This window comes from Protopterus annectens, chromosome 8.part0 (assembly GCF_019279795.1).
Source record: "Protopterus annectens isolate FY-2018-M chromosome 8.part0, PAN1.0, whole genome shotgun sequence".
Classification (NCBI taxonomy): Eukaryota; Metazoa; Chordata; order Ceratodontiformes; family Protopteridae; genus Protopterus; species Protopterus annectens.
The window spans coordinates 686351921-686370978 of record NC_056741.1 but is presented as its reverse complement, the minus strand read 5'-3'; positions in this window follow the sequence as shown (position 1 = coordinate 686370978).

The following is a 19058-nucleotide window of genomic DNA, read 5'->3' as shown; positions in this document are numbered from 1 at the left end:
ACTGACCCAGGAATTTGGTTTATTTATTTTATTTTACATTTGTTGACCGGGATAGTCAGACTGGATACATGTTAATTTTCAGTGCAGGCCCGAGGAGAAAAGCTCCAAATATACAGATAAAAACATACATATATGCCAAGGGTACTACAAAGTCAGTAAGGTTTGGCATTCAAGAGGAATTCACAATTTTAACAGGGGAGAAAAGCTCCAATTGCACAGATAAAAAACATACATACATGCTAATTAAATATTACAAAGTAAGTAAGGTGTGTCCCTCAAGAGGGATTCACAATTTTAACAGTGTGTAGTAGAATATAAAATATTAAACAGGTGGATTACAGCAACACTTATTACATTAAACAGGTGGATTTACAGCAACAATTATTATTTACAAAGTAATGTACAGAACAAGAATGTCACTGCAAGCACTTGTGGGCAAGAAGCTAATACAGTACTGTTAAGTTAGGGAGTTGTTATAGAGATTAATCAGGGTTGGTACATGGACAGAGCCAGTGTATTTTATAATACTCTTTGAGGCCTTTTTTAAAGATGCTTAGAGAGGGTTTCAGAGTAATGTCCACTGGAGGGTTTCAGGGTAATGTCCACTGGAAGTAAGTTCCAAGCTTTGCCAACAGAATTAACAAACAGGGAGTCTCCAGCCGAGTTATTAGCTTTGTGTGTTTGGACTAACAGCTTGTTGGATGAGCGTAATGGTCTAGAGTTGCTATATGGTTTTATGATATTTTTAAGTGCGGGGGTGTTTTCGGGTTGGTTGAGAATATTATGTGCTTCTATTAGCTGATTGAACTGAAGTAAACTTGGCAGTTCTAGCCAACCTAGGAAATTGAGGTTTTTGCAGTGATGTGTCCTATATGTGGATCCGGTGGCGAATCTGGCAATATGGTGGTAACAGTGAGAGAGTTTGGTAAGCTCGGATTTGTTTAGGTTACAGAGTATAGGGGAAGCATATAGAAGGGTAGAGAGAAGATGAGAGTAGGCAATTGCGATCCTAGCTATTGGGGTTAGAAAAGGTTTATTTCTATACAATGACCCAAGCTTCTTATTGATGATTTTGATAGTTTTGTTGATGTGCAGATCATATTTGAGTTTATTATCAACTTTTACTCCTGTGGCTATCTGGAGAAATAGAGGTACCATTGTTTGATGTTATAGTAAAGGAAAGTGGGGTGGTACATGTGGAGTTAAAGAGTAACAGTTTAGTCTTGTTGGGGTTCAACAGAAGATGGTGATTAGAGAGCCAATTTTCAAATGTGTTAAATGTATTCTGGGTTAAGGTTTGCAGAGTTGTTGGGGAGCAGATCAGAGTGGAGTCATCTGCGTACTGAATGGGGTTGCTTCTGGGATGGCAGTGTGTAGGTTATTGATAAAGACAGAAAAGAGTAGAGGACCTAAAATAGAGCCCTGAGGAACTCCAAGGGTGAGAGGTAACAGGGTGGATAGTTTGCCCTGCCATAGTACTGCTTGTTGTCTACCACTCAGATAGGATTGGAACCACTGTATAGTATGGTTGTCCAGGGAAACAGATTTCAGAGACTGGATGAATAATTGGTGGTTGACCATATCAAAGGCCTCTGAGAGGTCTAAGAAGAGGGCTGATGATAGCATATTACTATTTCTGTTTAGATATATGGCATTGGTGAAGGAAAGGAGAGAGGAGGTGGTGCTATAATGTGGCCTAAAGCCATGATGAGAGACAGCCAGTATTTTGTTCTGAATGAGATGGTGCATAATTTATTTGTGGATGCACTTTTCCATTATTTTGGCCAGTGGTGAAAGAATGGCGATGGGTCTATAACTGGATAATTCTGTAGAATGCAGTTAAGAGATAAAGCCTGGTCACGCTATCAGAAGCACACATCTCCCACTACCCTTAATGAATTCAAAACTCTTCGCAACACAGTAAAAAAGCTTATTTCAGCAGACCGTCAAAATTACTACTCTTCTCTCCAAAGTAAATACAAAACTGACCCACAAAAATTCTGGAAAGGTATAACCTCCCTCCTAAAACCTGGTACAACTGAAAACCCAAACCCCAACCCTAATATACAAGACAATGAACTTGCCACCGAATTTAACTCATTTTTCATTGACTGTATTTCCAAACTTACCTCTTCCTTCTCGTGCAACCACCCACCCCCTACTACCACCTGTCCTCCTCCTACACCCCCCTCTTCTCCACTCTATCACCCTACTACCTCCCAACCCCCTACATTATCACTGAAACCCATCCCTACTTCCACTATAAAAAAACTACTACAGAAGTTAAAACCATGCACCAATACCCCCGATAACATCCCCTCACACTTCCTCAGCACATCTGCAGATGCCATCGCCCTCCCAATTAGTATCCTAATAAATCGCTCCATCCAAGGTCTTGTTCCACAATTCTGGAAAAAGGCTTTCATCATTCCCCTTCATAAAGGAGGAAATAATACTAGCATTACCAACTTCAGGCTCATCGCCATCCTCTCTCCTATCTCAATAATTCTAGAAAAATGTATCCATTTACAACTCCTTCCCCATTTATTAGACAACAACCTACTAACTTCTACTCAACACGGCTTCTGCCCTAATCATAGTACTATGACAACCCTTCTTTCATTTCTTGAAACTGTGAATAAAGCTAGAGACTCTGGCCTTACTGCATCTACCATCCTACTTGATCTCTCCAAGGCATTCGACACCATCTCCCATAACCTACTACTTACTAAATTGTCAAAGCTAAACCTATCATCTTCAACTCTTAATTGGTTCACCAGCTATCTCTCAAACAGGCAACAAGCTGTCAAATGGAAAAAAGCCATCTCCTCTTTCCTTAACACCCCCACAGGTGTCCCACAAGGCTCCATATTAGGCCCCCTCCTCTTTAACATCTTCATAAATGATTACTATCACTCTATCCCCCAAGCTAAAATCATCCAATATGCAGATGATTCTACAATCATCTGTGCAGCCTCTTCCATTCCAACCCTCCTAAAGCTCACTCAAGAAGCATTCTCCACCACAGAACAGTGGATGAAAGATAATCATCTTGCACTTAATGCAGCTAAATCAAAACTAATGATATTTACCCCCTCTAAAACCAACACATTTGATAGACAACTATTCTCCATCACCAGTCAAAATAATACTCCACTTGAACTGGTATCTGAAACCAAACTACTAGGAGTTCAAATCGACGATAAACTTAAATTTGAGTCCCATCTACTCATAAACATTAAAAAAACTCACCAAAAACTCGGCCTGATCTATCGACACAAGCGATTCCTGTCATCAGCAACCAAACTCACTCTCTCTACCACATTTCTCTTACCCTCTCTCCTATATGGTGCCCCACTTTTAACTAATCTACAATCATCTATCAAAACTAAACTATCTACCTGTTACAACAAAATAGCCAAATTCGCCACTAGTAACAAAGCTTCAACGCATCACTGCGCACCACTCCATAAACTAAATTGGCTCGAACTTCCCAACTACCTCTCCTACACCCAACTCACATATGCACACACACTCATTTTCCAACCATCCCTCTGTCCCTCCCTATCTACTACCTTTAAAATTCACCAGATTCAAAGACTTCTAAGATCTACTAATCAAAACCTAATAGAAGTCTACAGACCCCTTCGCCCCCCAGGACATAACCTCATCTCTTTTTCCCTAGCTCGACTATGGAACTCTCTCCCTCCCTCCATTCGCACCATCACTAGCCTTCCAACCTTTAAAAAATCACTTCACTCCTACCTTACATCCACATGGGAATGCTCCTGCTCCCACCCCACATAAGCATTCTCCACTTCCTGTATTCTTATCACCCTCACCTCATCTATTTTACTCATAATCAATTTCTTAATATCATCTATCATCCTGATTTCCTTCAATAACAAAAAAAAAAAAAAGAATTTGTTAATTTTTATTTTATTTTTGTTTACAGTTTTACCGATTGTAAACTATACCTTGTTATGCCTTGTATGCTATGTAATGTTTATCTCTGCAACATGTATTCTTTGTTGGAGCTTTTCTCCCCAGGACTCCATTGAAAATGGGTTCACTTGGCCCAATGGACCATCCTGGTTAAACAAAAGCAAATAAATAAATAAATAAAATAAATAAACAAATAGAACTTCCACCTTTCTGGAGTGGGATAACATGGGATATTTTCCAGATGGGGGGACAGCACCGACTGTTAAGGATCTATTGATCAGGATAGATATGGGATGAGCAGCAATGTTTAAAAACTCTGCTGGGAGAAGGTCAGCAGATAGGGTGGTGGGCTTCAATATTTTTTGATTACTGATCGGATAAGAGTGGTAGAGACAGGTTGGAAGTTAAAGGGGGGATGAGTAGTGGGTGTGTTAGTGGTGGAGTTAGTAGTGGGTGTATTAGTGGTGGAGTTAGCGTGTATGGGAGTGAGTTGGTTAGCGAGAGACTGGATTGTTTCAGTGAAGAAATTATTAAAGGCACTAGCAATAGTCTCAGGGGGTTTTTGGGTGTAGTTTGTTGAGGTTGGAGTGGTAGATTGTCTTGAAAGAAGAAGCTGGTTTAGACCTGCCCAGAACTTTTGGGGGATTGTTTTGGTGCTTTTGCTGCAGGTTCTGGTAGTAGCTTTTTTTGTCTTGCTGAATGGATTTTTTTGTATAATTCCTAAGCTGACAGCATTTCAGTAGGTCGAGAGGGGTTTTAGTTGCCCAGGCCTTATTTCTAAGTTTGATTTTTAATTTGGTTTCCTTTGTGAGCCATGGCGCTGTATTTGTTTTAGTTTTAATATTACATGATGGGGCATGAGAGTCAAGGATGCTTAGGAATTTAGTATTAAAGTATGCTACTGCCTTTTCCAGTGGTATATGTTTTAGGATTGACCAATTGACTGAGTTAAGTTCATTTTGGAAATTTACAGGATTGAATTTCTTGGTATTTCTGACTGTTTTATAGATGGGCTGATGGGAGTTCTCACCCTTATGCTTAATAATGTAAGCTAGAGAGTGATCACGTAGGTCATCAGGGAGGGTTCCAGATTTATACAAATGGGGATAACTATTGATAAGAATCCAATCAAGAATACCTTCTCTATTGTAGGGTTTGCTGATCCTAGTAGGGGCGGTTATTATTTGACTGAACCCGAAGAGATTTACATGGGTGACAGGGGATTCAGCTGAGCAGGTGGATCAATCGATGTTGAAGTCACCAAGAACAATGGTTTCTTGGGGTGGGTAGTGGATAATCATTGGAGGATATCTTCAAGGGTGCTTATATTGTTACCTGGGGGAAATGTAGATGCAGACAATATTTATGCATTTGTTGTGGTTAATTCGAAGTTTAGCTATAAGGATTTCAGCGTTATTAAATGAGGGTGGCTGTATGGAATCCCTATTAACACTTAGTGTGTTTTTGTAAAGAACTGCTATTCCTCCTCCCGTTTTAGTAGTGCAGTCTATTTGGTGAATGTTATATCCTGGTGGTAATATCTCATTATCAACAGTTGTAGGTTTTAGCCAGGTTTCTGTGAGGCACATTATATCTGGGGAATGGACTGCTCATAGGGCATGTAGGTTGTGTACTTTATTGTTTATACTTCTAATGTTTAGGTGAAAGGTCAGAAGAGAGTTAGTGGTTCTGTTAAGTGGCAGAGTAATGGTGGGAGTGTTGTTGTAGGAGTTAGTGGCATTAGGTGAAGAAGGGCCAGGGTTGGGATGTATGTCCCCGTCTACTATGAGGTTGTAGTGAAGTCTGATTATGAGCTTTAGAATTTTATTTATAACTTTTATCCCATAGCTGAGCCAAAGCTGCAGTGGATTACTATAATACACAACATGTGTACATTCCATATACTGTGCTACCATGCCTGGGAATGTAAAATGTTTACTTTTGTCATAATTGTTTTGGCTTGACTTTATCCTAAAGCAAGAATCTAGTTTGAGCAGACACTTTCCTACCTACCCCTGAAAGATGCCTAAGGTCAGATTTGAAATGGCAGATGTAACAATTCATGTTAGTTACTATTGTATACTATCTTTGACATATTTTTTTATTAACAGAAGCATACTGGCATATGATGAAGTTTTACGACTACACTAAGATTTATCATGTTCTTCTCTCTTACAGTTGTTCTTTAATAGCTGTAAATGCTTAGCTATATTTTCTTACTACATTTTCTTAGTGCTGTAAGAAATTGACAGTTGATGCTGTCTCCTCATTCTGTACATTAACTGTTAGAAAGCAGAATAAATGGCAACATAGAAATATTAACAAAATGATTACAGTGTAGATTGCATATGGATCATAATGCATATAATACAATCAACATTATAATATCACAAATGTAGTACATCAAACATTGCAATACAACAGATTAATTTTGTTTACTACAAATTATATCATTTAAAAAGTGGAACTGGTCTGAACTTTGATGAGAAAAACGTGTGAAATGTGACAGTTGTCCCCTTTGTTTTATTAATGCTGTAGGAATGCCTTTAAAAAAATATCAGCAAAGCTAAAGAAAGCTATGAACTAATTGTGAGCATAGAAAGAGCAGACCAATAATGCAGTGGAACAACAGGGTGTTAAAGACTACAGGGCAAGCAAAGAAACAAAAAGGTATTCTGCAAGTTCAGGCAGTTTGAGAGAAATGCTGTTTAAATTATAGTGCCAGAGTGTGAAGTAGTCTCTGCTGATATTGTTAATATACATGAACTGTTACAAAGGTTATCAGATAAGTGTGACAACCACAAATATATTACAGTTACATAAACAGAGCACAAATAAATCAGTGACACAATCGTATTATTCGGTGAAAGACTGATGCTGTTGAAGGATTTGTATTCAGTGATATAAGGGAACAGTTAAAACACAAAAATATAGACTTTGATGGCAATAAAAAGGACTGCATGACAACCTGTTTTGCAATTAATCATCAGATAATTTTTTAACATCTTATTACCTCATCCCATAGTCCTCATAAGAAAAGCCTTATGCTGGTTGTGCACAATGCTCTGTAACTGTTTTTGACCTCACTAATACTTCAAGGTGGCTGCACCAAACATCTACCACTCATTCTGTGAAATAATATCTTTTCTAATTCCCGAATCTGCCCACTATGCATCCTCACACACCTTTTCTTCTTGTTCCAAATGACATTTAGTACCCCATTAAAATCTATGAATTCCCCTGAGGTACTATGACATTTGCAAACCTCTCGACTGTCCAAATTTTTGCAGAATGCCCAGATTTTTGCTTCCTATTTCTGGTCTGTTCCTCAAACATTTGTGGTTTTCTGGCAAATCATTGAGGATTGAATTCACTAATAATACAAAATAATGGCAGGCATTTGAGTTTCAGATTTCATATCCTTCAGAAAATATATAATAATGCAAACTATGTTATTCCAGAAACATTCTAAGTTTATAGGAGCGATACTTAAAACATGCCCCTATTTTTTGGGCTTTCTTCCCTCCATAATTTATTTTTGTCCAGATTTCTGGCACAGTTACAACTTTTCCAGTCTTCCTGAACAGTAAATATGTTAAGCTGCTTTAGTTTGCAATTACTTTATCTTTTGTGTAAATCATGTACTTTTTTCCTCTTTTGAACTGTCTCCATCCCCTCTTTGTCCTTACAAAGTCACAGTCTCTACAGTAGTATACATCAAGGGTAACATACTAATTTGTGGGTGCCTTTCTTAGCATCATAGAGTTTTGTTAGCTGTTTGTGCCTTTCTGTCCCTCATAGTCTTATGTTAGCATGCAATGCTGCTTTCTGTGCATCATAGTATATTGTGCATTTATGTGCATCTGTGCATTTTTGTAGCACTCTCTTGTGCTTTCTGTGCCTCCAAACATTTTTTAGAACTCCATGCTGCTTTCTGTCCATCATGGGCTTTGTTAGCACTACATGCTACCTTCTGTCCCTCATGGTGCATTGTTAGCACTCCATGCTGCTTTCTGTCCCTTCTGGTGCATTGTTAATATTCCATGTGGCTTTCTGTCCATCATTGTGCTTTGTTAGCACTCTATGCTGCTTTCTGTCCATCATGGTGTTTTGTTAGAGCACTCCATGTTGCTTTCTGTCCATGATTGTGTTTTGTTAGCACTCCATGTTGCTTTCTGTCCATGGTTGTGTTTTGTTAGCACTCCATGTTGCTTTCTGTCCATCATGGTGCTTTCTTAGCACTCCATGCTGCTTTCTGTTAATCACAGTGCTTTCTCAGCACTCCATGTGGCTTTCTGTTCATCGTGGTGCTTAGTTAGCTCTCCATGCTTCTTTCTGTCCATCATGGTGCTTTGTTAGCACTCCATGCTGCTTTCTGTCCATCAGAACTGGCCTTTATTCAAATGATGCCTTAGAAAAAAGCACCCCCCAACACCACTTTGTACCCTCAGCCTGGTCTATCTACACCATCCAGATTACTGGAAAAGCGAGCCTGATATAGCGGTGCCCTAAGCAGCTGCCTAGATTGCCTCTGCCTTAGGTCGGCTATGCTGTCCACCATGGTGCTTTGTTAACACTCCATGCTGCTTTCTGTCATTCATGGTGCTTTGTTAGCACTCTATGTCACTGTCTGTCCATCATGGTGCTTTGTTAGCACTCCATGTCACTTTCTGTCCATCAGTGTGCTTTGTTAGAAGCCCAAGTGGCTTTCTGTTCATCATGGTGCTTTGTTAGCACTCCATGTTACTTTCTGTCCATCATTGTGCTTTGTTAGCACTCCATGTCACTGTCTGTCCATCATGGTGCTTTGTTAGCACTCCATGTCACTTTCTGTCCATCAGTGTGCTTTGTTAGAAGCCCATGTGGCTTTCTGTTCATCATGGTGCTTTGTTAGCACTCCATGTTACTTTCTGTTCATCATGGTGCTTTGTTAGCACTCCATGTCACTGTTTGAACATCATGGTGCTTTGTTAGCACTCCATGTCACTGTCTGTCCATCATGGTGCATTGTTAGCACTCCATGTCACTTTCTGTCCATCATGGTGCTTTGTTAGCACTCCATGTCACTGTCTGTCCATCATGGTGCTTTGTTAGCACTCCATGTCACTGTTTGTCCATCATGGTGCTTTGTTAGCACTCCATGTCACTTTCTGTTCATCATTGTGCTTTGTTATCACTCCATGTCAGTGTCTGTTCATTATGGTGCTTTGTTAGCACTCCATGTCACTTTCTGTCCATCATGGTGCTTTGTTAGCACTCCATGTTACTTTCTATCCATCATTGTGCTTTGTTAGCACTCCATGTCACTGTCTGTACATCTTGGTGCTTTGTTAGCACTCCATGTCACTGTCTGTCCATCATGGTGCATCCATGCTGCTTTCTGTCCCTTCTGGTGCATTGTTAATATTCCATGTGGCTTTCTGTCCATCATTGTGCTTTGTTAGCACTCTATGCTGCTTTCTGTCCATCATGGTGTTTTGTTAGAGCACTCCATGTTGCTTTCTGTCCATGATTGAGTTTTGTTAGCACTCCATGTTGCTTTCTGTCCCTGATTGCATTTTGTTAGCACTCCATGTTGCTTTCTGTCCATCATGGTGCTTTGTTAGCACTCCATGCTGCTTTCTGTCAATCACGGTGCTTTCTCAGCACTTCATGTGGCTTTCTGTTCATCATGGTGCTTAGTTAGCACTCCATGCTTCTTTCTGTCCATCATGGTGCTTTGTTAGCACTCCATGCTACTTTCTGTCCATTAGAACTGGCCTTTGTTCAACTGATGCCCTAGGAAAAACTGCCCCCCATCACCACTCTGTACCCTCATCCTGGTCTATCTACACCATCCAGATTACTGGAAAAGCAAGCCTGATATAGTGGTGCCCTAGTCAGCTGCCTAGATTGCCTCTGCCTAAGGTCGGCTATGCTGTCCATCATGGTGCTTTGTTAACACTCCATGCTGCTTTCTGTCATTCATGGTGCTTTGTTAGCACTCCATGTCACTGTCTGTCCATCATGGTGCTTTGTTAGCACTCCATGTCACTTTCTGTCCATCATTGTGCTTTGTTAGCACTCCATGTCACTGTCTGTCCATCATGGCGCTTTGTTAGCACTCCATGTCACTTTCTGTCCATCATTGTGCTTTGTTAGCACTCCATGTCACCGTCTGTCCATCATGGTACTTTGTTAGCACTTCATGTCCTAGAACTATGCAATAGAGTCAAAAAGCTAATAAAACGGGACAAATTCCAATACTACCAGTCTGCCCTAGACTCCTCACAACACAGCCCCACACAATTCTGGTCCTCCATAAACTCCATCCTCCACCCAGGTAAAGTCAGTACCCCTCCTCCTAACATCCCTCACTCCTCAGAAAATATTGCTACCTCATTCAACACACACTTCACCCAAACCATACTATCACTAGCTAAACAACACAACCCCCCTCCCCGCCAACCCACACCTTCAACTAGTAATCTCCCCACTGCCTTCTCTTTTTCTCCTGTACCTACCTCCAACTTAAAAAAACTCTTAACTAAACTTAAACCCACCAGATTAGCAGCAGACAACCTCCCAAGTGAATACCTACAAATCACAGCTGATGCTCTGGCCTACCCAGTATCCATCTTGATTAACCGATCTCTGTCAGAAAGTTACATTCCCACATTGTGGAAAGTCTCACATATAATTCCCCTCCACAAAGGCGGACCCTCTGCAGAACTAACCAATTACCGCCCCATAGCTATTCTCTCTCCACTCTCCAAAATACTAGAGAGATGCATACACTCTCAGATCTCACACTACCTCCTTACTAACAACCTCCTTTCCAGTACTCAGCATGGTTTCCGACCAAACCATAGCACCACCACTGCCTTACTCTCCTTTACAAACACTATCCTTCAGCATAAAAACAATGTCTATCTTTCATCTGCTACTTTCCTAGACCTATCTAAAGCATTTGACATGGTTCCACACAAACAACTTATCTCTGTCCTCAATAACCTATCCTTCTCACAATCAGTCACCAACTGGTTTCAGAGTTACCTGTCTGACCGCCAACAATCCGTTGTATGGCAGAATGACATATCTCCCCAACTACCTGTCTCCATAGGGGTTCCCCAAGGATCCATCCTTGGACCCCTACTTTTCTCTGTTTACACCAATAATCTAGCCTCTGCCACCAAACATGGCACACTCATCCAATACGCAGATGACTCTACCATCATCTGCTCAGCCCAGTCCCTACCCAAACTGCAAAAAGTCACACAGGAAGCCTTTTTCTCTGTTGAAACATGATTATCCGATGCCCAATTAATACTCAACCCAAACAAAACTAAACTACTCATCTTCCAACCCACCAAACATACTCAAAACAACTCTCACTTTAACATCACAGCAAAAGACAACACCACTATATACCCAACTGAACACACCAAATTGCTAGGAGTGGAAATAGACAATAAACTAAAATTTGATATTCACATATCCATGACCATAAAAAAGTCCACAAAAAACTTGGAGCATTATACAGAAATAAACAATTTCTCACCAAAGCAGCAAAGATTTCAATAGCAAATTCCCACCTTATCTGCACCCTACTTTATGCCTCTCCAGTATATACCAACCTAAGGCAATGCGATCTAAACAAGCTAGAGACCTGCTACAACAAAATCGCAAAATTCGCCACAGGGGCATCCTACCGTAGTCACCACTGTCTCTCACTTGCTGAACTGGGCTGGCTTGAACTACCTCACCTCCTTCAGTGGTATCAACTCTCACTCACCCACAAACTAGTAAACCATCCACTAAATGTCCCATCCCTCCAGAATCTACTCCAACCCTATCGCACCACCAGACCACTAAGATCCAGCAACAAAATCACTTGCAGATCACTAAAGCCAATAACTCTGCTGGTGAAGCACTATTCTCTTGCGCCATAGCCAAATTATGGAACTCACTCCCACCCACAATTACCTCCGTACCATCGTGCACCAACTTCAAAACTTTATTAAAAGTGCACCTAAAAACATGCTGGCTATGCCCTTGCAACTCCCACTCTAATATCATCCACCCCATCCAACTACTACCTTTCTTTCACCTCCACTAACTACCTTGATGATAGCAAGCTCAGATGCTCATAAGCCTAGTACTTATTATACAGCAGGAACTTCTCATTGTTACATTTGTTAAAGCCTGTTATGTACTTCACAGATAAAGATTCTAGTTGTCTACTGATGTACTATGTTCTTCATCTGTAAATATGTTGTAAGTAATTTCTATGTTAAACTGTTAATCATTATGTAATCCAATGTAACTACTGTCTGTTTATTTTACTGTGGAGCTTTTCTCCCCGGGCCTCCACTGAAAATGGACCCACATCCAGTCGGACACTCCCGGTCAACAAATTTAAATAAAGTAAATAAATAAATAATAAAAATAAAATAAATGTCACTTTCTGTCCATCATTGTGCTTTGTTAGAACTCTATGTGGCTTTCTGTTCATCATGGTGTTTTGTTAGCACTCCACGTTACTTTCTGTCCATCATTGTGCTTTGTTAGCACTCCATGTCACTGTCTGTCCATCATGGTGCTTTATTAGCACTCCATGTCACTTTCTGTCCATCATTGTGCTTTTTTTGCACTCTGTGCTGCTTTCTCTCCATCATGGTGTTTTGTTAGCACTCCCTGCTGCTTTCTGTCCATCATGGCGCTTTCTTACCACTCAATGTGAGTTTCTCTTCATCATGGTGCTTTGTTAGCACTCCATGTCACTTTCTGTCCATCATGGTGCTTTGTTAGCACTCAGTGCTGCTTTCTCTCCATCATGGTGTTTTGTTAACACTCCATACTGCTTTCTGTCCATCATGATGCTTTGTTAGCACACCATGTTGCTTTCTGTCCATCAGAACTGGCCTTTGGTCAACTGGTGCCCTAGGAAAACTGCCCCCCCAACACCACTCTGTGCCCACATGCTGGTCTATCTACACCATCCAGATTATTGGAAAAGCACACATGCTAGAGTGGTGCCCTAGGCAGCCGCCTAGATTGCCTATGCCTAAGATCGGTTATGCTGTCCATCTTTGTGCTTTGTTAGTAATCCGTGCCGCTTTCTGTCCATCATGGTGATTTGTTAGCACTCCCTGCTGCTTTCTGTCCATCATGGTGCTTTCTTACCACTCAATGTGAGTTTCTCTTCATCATGGTGCTTAGTTAGCATTCCATGCTTCTTTCTGTCCATCATGATGCATTGTTAGCACTCCATTCTGCTTTCTTTCCATCACGGTGCTTTGTTAGCACTCCATGCTCTTTCTGTCCATCAGAATTGGACTTTGGTCAACTGCTGTCCTAGGAAAAGTGCCCCCAACACCTCTGTGGGCTCCCATCCTGGTCTATCTACACCATCCAGATTAATGGAAAAGCCCGTCTGCTAGAGCAGTGCCCTAGGAAGCCATCTAGATTGCCTATGCCTAAGGTCGGCTATGCTGTCCACCATGGTGCTTTCTTAGCACTCCGTGCTGCTTTCTGACCATCATAGTGTTTTGTTAGCATTCCATGCTGCTTTCTGTCCATCACGGTGTTTTGTTAGCACTCCATGTTGCTTTCTATCATGTGAATTCTTAGCACTCCTTTCTGCTTTCTGTCCATCATGATGCTTTGTTAGCACGCCATGCTGCTTTCTGTCTATGAGAACTGGCCTTTGGTCAACTTGCGCTGTAGGAAAACCATCCCCCAACACCACTCTGTGCCCACATCCTGGTCTAGCTACATCATCCAGATTAGAGGAAAGCATGCCCTAGGCAGCCGCACATATTGCCTATGCCTAAGGTCCACTATGCTGTCCAACATTGTGCTTTGTTAGCACTCCATGCTGCTTTTTGTTCATCATGGTGCTTAGTTAGCATTCCATGCTGCTTTCTGTCCATCAGATCCCGACTTTGGTCAACTGGTGCCCTTGGAAAAGTGCCCCCCCCAACACCACTCTGTGCCCCCATCCTGGTCTATCTAGACCATCCAGATTACTGGAAAAGCCCACCTGCTAGAGTGGTGCCCTAAGAAGCCACCTAGATTGCCTAAGCCTAATGTTGGCTATGCTGTCCACCATGGTGCTTTTGTAGAAGTCTATGCTGCTTTCTGTCCATCATGGTGCTTTGTTAGCACTCTGTGCTGCTTTCTGTCCATCATGGTGCTTTGGTAGCAGTCTATGCTGCTTTCTGTGCATCATGGTGTTTTGTTAGCATTCCACCATTCTCAGACCACTTGTTTCAGTTTAGCTAATCTTATTTAACTTCTCCTTGTCCCCATCCTTGTTTGTTTTGAGACTGGTTTTCTATTTCTGCTCCAGATGGCTGCTTCCTCCCCTGGTGCTGCTTTCAAGGTGAAGTATTTTTCTAGCTTTTGTATGAACTGAATTTACTTTATCTTAAACTATCCATCTTGGAGAGTGCCTTCTGATTCTTTCTTCACCATCTTTGGCATCTGCTGCTTTACATATAATGTTACAGTATCAAAGTAAAAATTGTCTTTCAAGTATTTATCAGGTTCATTTATGAGTGCACTGTGAAGGACCACCCTCAATATTGTCCCCTGGCATACGTTGGAATACCCTGATGGTCTGCATCTATTCATCTAAGAAATTCCATTTATTATAGCCCTCTGTGTTCTGTCATCTAGTCAATGCTTTACTTGTGCTGTCACTACAAGAACTACTCTGTATATGTCTAGTTTGTTCATGTTTTATGTGGTAACATATCCAAAGCCTGTTTTTAATGTCTAAGTAGACAATATCTACATCCTCCTTCTAATTCAAAGCCTTGCACTATTTGTTTATTGTGCCCTTCCTGCTGTAAATGCATGGTCTGTTGTATCCAGTGGTATACTGTCTTCTAGATGATCAAAAGTTATTTATTTCAGTAGTAACCTCGCTTATGGTTTTGTTTATATCCTCAGGTGAGTAGGTTTTCTGCTTCTGATCTGCTCACACACTTGGGATGGGAAATTACAGCTGAATTTTAACAGTCATCAGGAACCATCTCCCATAATTTGCTAAAGCATTGCAGTTAATTAAAGTTTTAATCGAATACCATGTAATCTCATTTCACCGAGCACCTTTTTTTCACTGTTTTTTCTAGAATATGTTAGCAGTGAAAGGCCTGTAATCAAATCCTTGTCTCCATTTTATACACTGGCCCAGTTTTAGTGAAATATTGTTCCTGTGTGTGTAATATTGATATTTTTAAGTCTGACTAATAGAACAGAAGACAAAGGCAAGAGGAATGAAAGGCTGCTCACCTGTTCTCTTTTTCCTCTGGGAGGACTGCAAGAATCAAGAATGTTCTTCAATCAAGGGTAAGGGATATTGTTTACCACATTCTGTAGCTAGCATGTTTATGTATGGGGAGGAGGAGGGAGAAGTATATGTCTCTGGTGTGTGAGGTATGTGGAATCATATTCTCGGCATCCCCTGAATTACATTCTGTGCATGTCAATTTACACACTGACCATGGGAAGGGAAAATTAGGGAATATACATAAAATCTCGACATCTAAAGATTAACTATCACATTCTTTTTCTTCTAGCTTAGCTTACTTCCAGAAGAAGAGAAACTGAAGTGAAGATCCCCTCTGGAGACAGAAGGATCACAAGAGGTTAAATGGAGTACTCAAAAGGGAAGATTTCCTAAGGAATAACCATAAGAGAAGAGAAGAGAAGAGAAGAGAAGAGAAGAGAAGAGAAGAGAAGAGAAGAGGAGAGGAGAGGAGAGGAGAGAAGAGAAGAGAAGAGAAGAAGAGAAGAGGATAGAAGAGAAGAGAAGAGAAGAGGATAGAAGAGAAGTGAAGAGAAGAGGATAGAAGAGAAGAGAAGAGAAGAGGATAGAAGAGGATAGAAGAGAAGAAGAGGATAGAAGAGAAGAGAAGAGGATAGAAGAGAAGAGAAGAGAAGAGAAGAGAAGAGGATAGAAGAGAAGAGGATAGAAGAGAAGAGAAGAGGATAGAAGAGAAGAGGATAGAAGAGAAGAGAAGAGAAGAGAAGAAGTTAAAGGGCTTAATGGGTGTAGTCACTGAACATATCACATAAAATCTAGTTCATTTCTCTATGAACACTGAGCAAATGTATGAATTTAGCAGTTCTGCCTATTCACCAACTATTTTTCTTTTCACGTCTTCCATTTTACTTTGACCCCCTCAGAAAACTTTTGTCTTTCCTTATTTCCCTATATATATCAACAAAAGACTGGATCATATTACTGTTTAATTTTGTAGACCTTTTCTTGCAAGTACTTTTTCTGCTTTTTACTTTTCTAACTGATATTATTTGTTCTTTTCCTTTGATGTTTTATTATATTCCATTTACTGTGGTTTGTTTTTTTTCTTTCTTTTACATACAAATGTTAGTGTCACACAAAGGCTTGTTGCTTCATTGATGGGCATTTTGATGCCATCCATTCTGGTTGTGCATCACCTTAACACCTGTTAGCTATAGTTTCTGAGGCTTTGAACCAGTTTTTTCAAAGTATTTCATCCTGAAGTCCAGGTTATAACAAGTATGTGCTTACTTTACAATATTAACTGATCTTAGAGATGTCCCTCTGCCTTGTTTATATGCTAGAATCTCCCTTCTGAGAACCTTTTCACAGCAGTTCCTCAAAAATCACATCTAAGGTAGATGGTAGGAGTATTTCTAGAAGCTTCTGAATGAAGGAAACCCTACAGAAGTTGTATTGATACATGTATAGCTTATAAAGAAAGAGAAAGGAGAAACTACCTTAAAGGAAATACAAAGTACAATAAGGAAGATGAAGACAAATAAAGCAGCAAGATCAGATGAACCACTGCAAATATGATCAAGGTGTTGGGTGCATTAGGGGAGAAATGGCTCCTGATACCACTCATTGCACTGTGAAGAGAGAAAAGTATATCAGATGACTGGAGGATAAGCAGTCTCGAGCCACCATTCAAAAACAACCATGGAGAGTAGAAAGATATCACGCCCTTGCCACACTACATAAAAGGGATGGAGAGGGTGACTGATAAATGAAAATGCAGAATAGTAGAAAGTAAGATGGAGGATGATTGGCTCAGATCTAGATCAGGATGCAATACAACTGTCCAAATGATAATCTTTATATGATGACTGTTGATCGAGTTCCATAACATGTGGCTCTATACCAATATCACAAATGCAGAGGGTTAGGATCAGGTCAGTAGGCATAACTATTTGCAATATATCTGAGCCATGGATATCAGAAAATTCACCTTGAGAGCAAAGCTCATGAGGTAAATCTTAACATTCAAGTTGAAAACACATAGCAAGCTGAGAAGCTCAAGAGGTGAATCTTAACATCCATGTCAAGAATACATAGCAACCTGCATTGTAATCAGTGAGACCTAATCATAATTCTTTGTAGTGCATGCAGCTTAATCTACTTTCATGTACTACCACATCTAATGAGTCTTGGAATGGCTCTAGCTGTAAGAAGCTGACTGGAATAAATATACTAAATGGGTTGCTACGACAAAAGCTGAAGTCCCTTTTTTTCTGTTCAGAAGAGTTGAGGGTGTAAAGCACTGTATTGGGGACCAGCTCCAAGTACTACGTGTGCTAGCTATGCCTCTGATAAAAGAGTAGCAACAGGGAACACTAAATGCTTTAAAACAATTTATCAATTCATTTGATAAAAAATAACATTTAGATTAAGTATATTTAAAATTCTTTTTTTTTGTTCTTAATGCTGTTCTGTCATGGCTGCTGACTACTGTTACTGCTCTAATGACTGTCTGGTGCTTAACAGTAGAGAAGGGTGCTTAACAACTGCTGGTTAAGCATACCAATATATGAAAACAAGCTACTAGGTGTCACCATTGATAATAGTTTGAGGTTTGGCAAGCATGCATCACGTGCTATTAAAAAAGCCCACATTAAATTAGGTTCTCTCTATAAGAATTATGGCTTACCTTACCAACTCATCCGGACAAGCAATTGCTAGGACCCACCTATTATCCACACTAATGTATACCTCCCCTGTATTTACAAACCTCAGAAAAACCGACTTAAACAAGCTAGAAACATACTACCCCAAGATCGCCAAACTCACTGTCTCATAAAACCTATCACTCTGTTGTTCTACAACAACTCAAATGGCTAGAACTACCCATCTCTTAGCCTTTAACTAACTTACTCTAACCTACTCTATCATATATAAACATGATAGATGTCCAGCTCTCCACACCCTAGTACAAATCCACACTAATAATAGAACCCTGAGATCCTGTAACAAATTACTGGTAAAAGTTACAAATTCTAACAACCACTTTGGCGACTCACTTTACTCAAATCACATCTCAAAAGCATGGAATTCCATCCCTCAGAATATTCTTAATACCAGTAACCCTACTTAGTTCAAACACCTGCTAAAGACTCATCTAAATGGCAACTGGTTGTGCTGCTATTCATCAGCAGGCCGAATAGATTGTTTTGTCTCCATTCCACAAGGCGTTATTCTTTTCATTTCGTTCCACTCTTCCTAATTTACCATTCAACCCCATGACTCCCTATAATCTTCTCTAACCTCATCCACAACTATACAACTGCATGATCTCCTACTCATCCTGTTTCCCTCCCACAGTTCTTTTAATTTTTACTATCTTCTCACCTTAACCCACATCAGTATTCTCTGTATAAACGCATAACGAATGTGATGATACTCGCATCCATAACTTCTGAACATTGTGATTCCTTGATTTTTCTTCTTGCTGTTGAGGAATATTCTCTGTAGAATGATCTTTCTTGCGAAATGATTTTTATACGTTCCTAGAACTGTCTGTGTTACCAGTCTCTGTGAAAACTAACCGATGTCTTTTTATTGCTGATCCTACTACCACTGTAAATTCGGTACCTGTTTCAGATTGTTTATCTTAAAGCTGTACTTTTGCTTACTGTTGTATTGTCTAACTGTGGAGCTTTTCTCCTTGGGCCTCTGCTGCAAATGGGTTACTAGCCCAGCCGGACCCTCCCTGGTAAACAAATGTGAAATAAATAAATAACTAAATTAAGCCAGAAAGTTGCTTAATAAGCCTGGCTTTTCCTCTGACTTCATAATCATGGTGTTCCATGCACAATCAGTA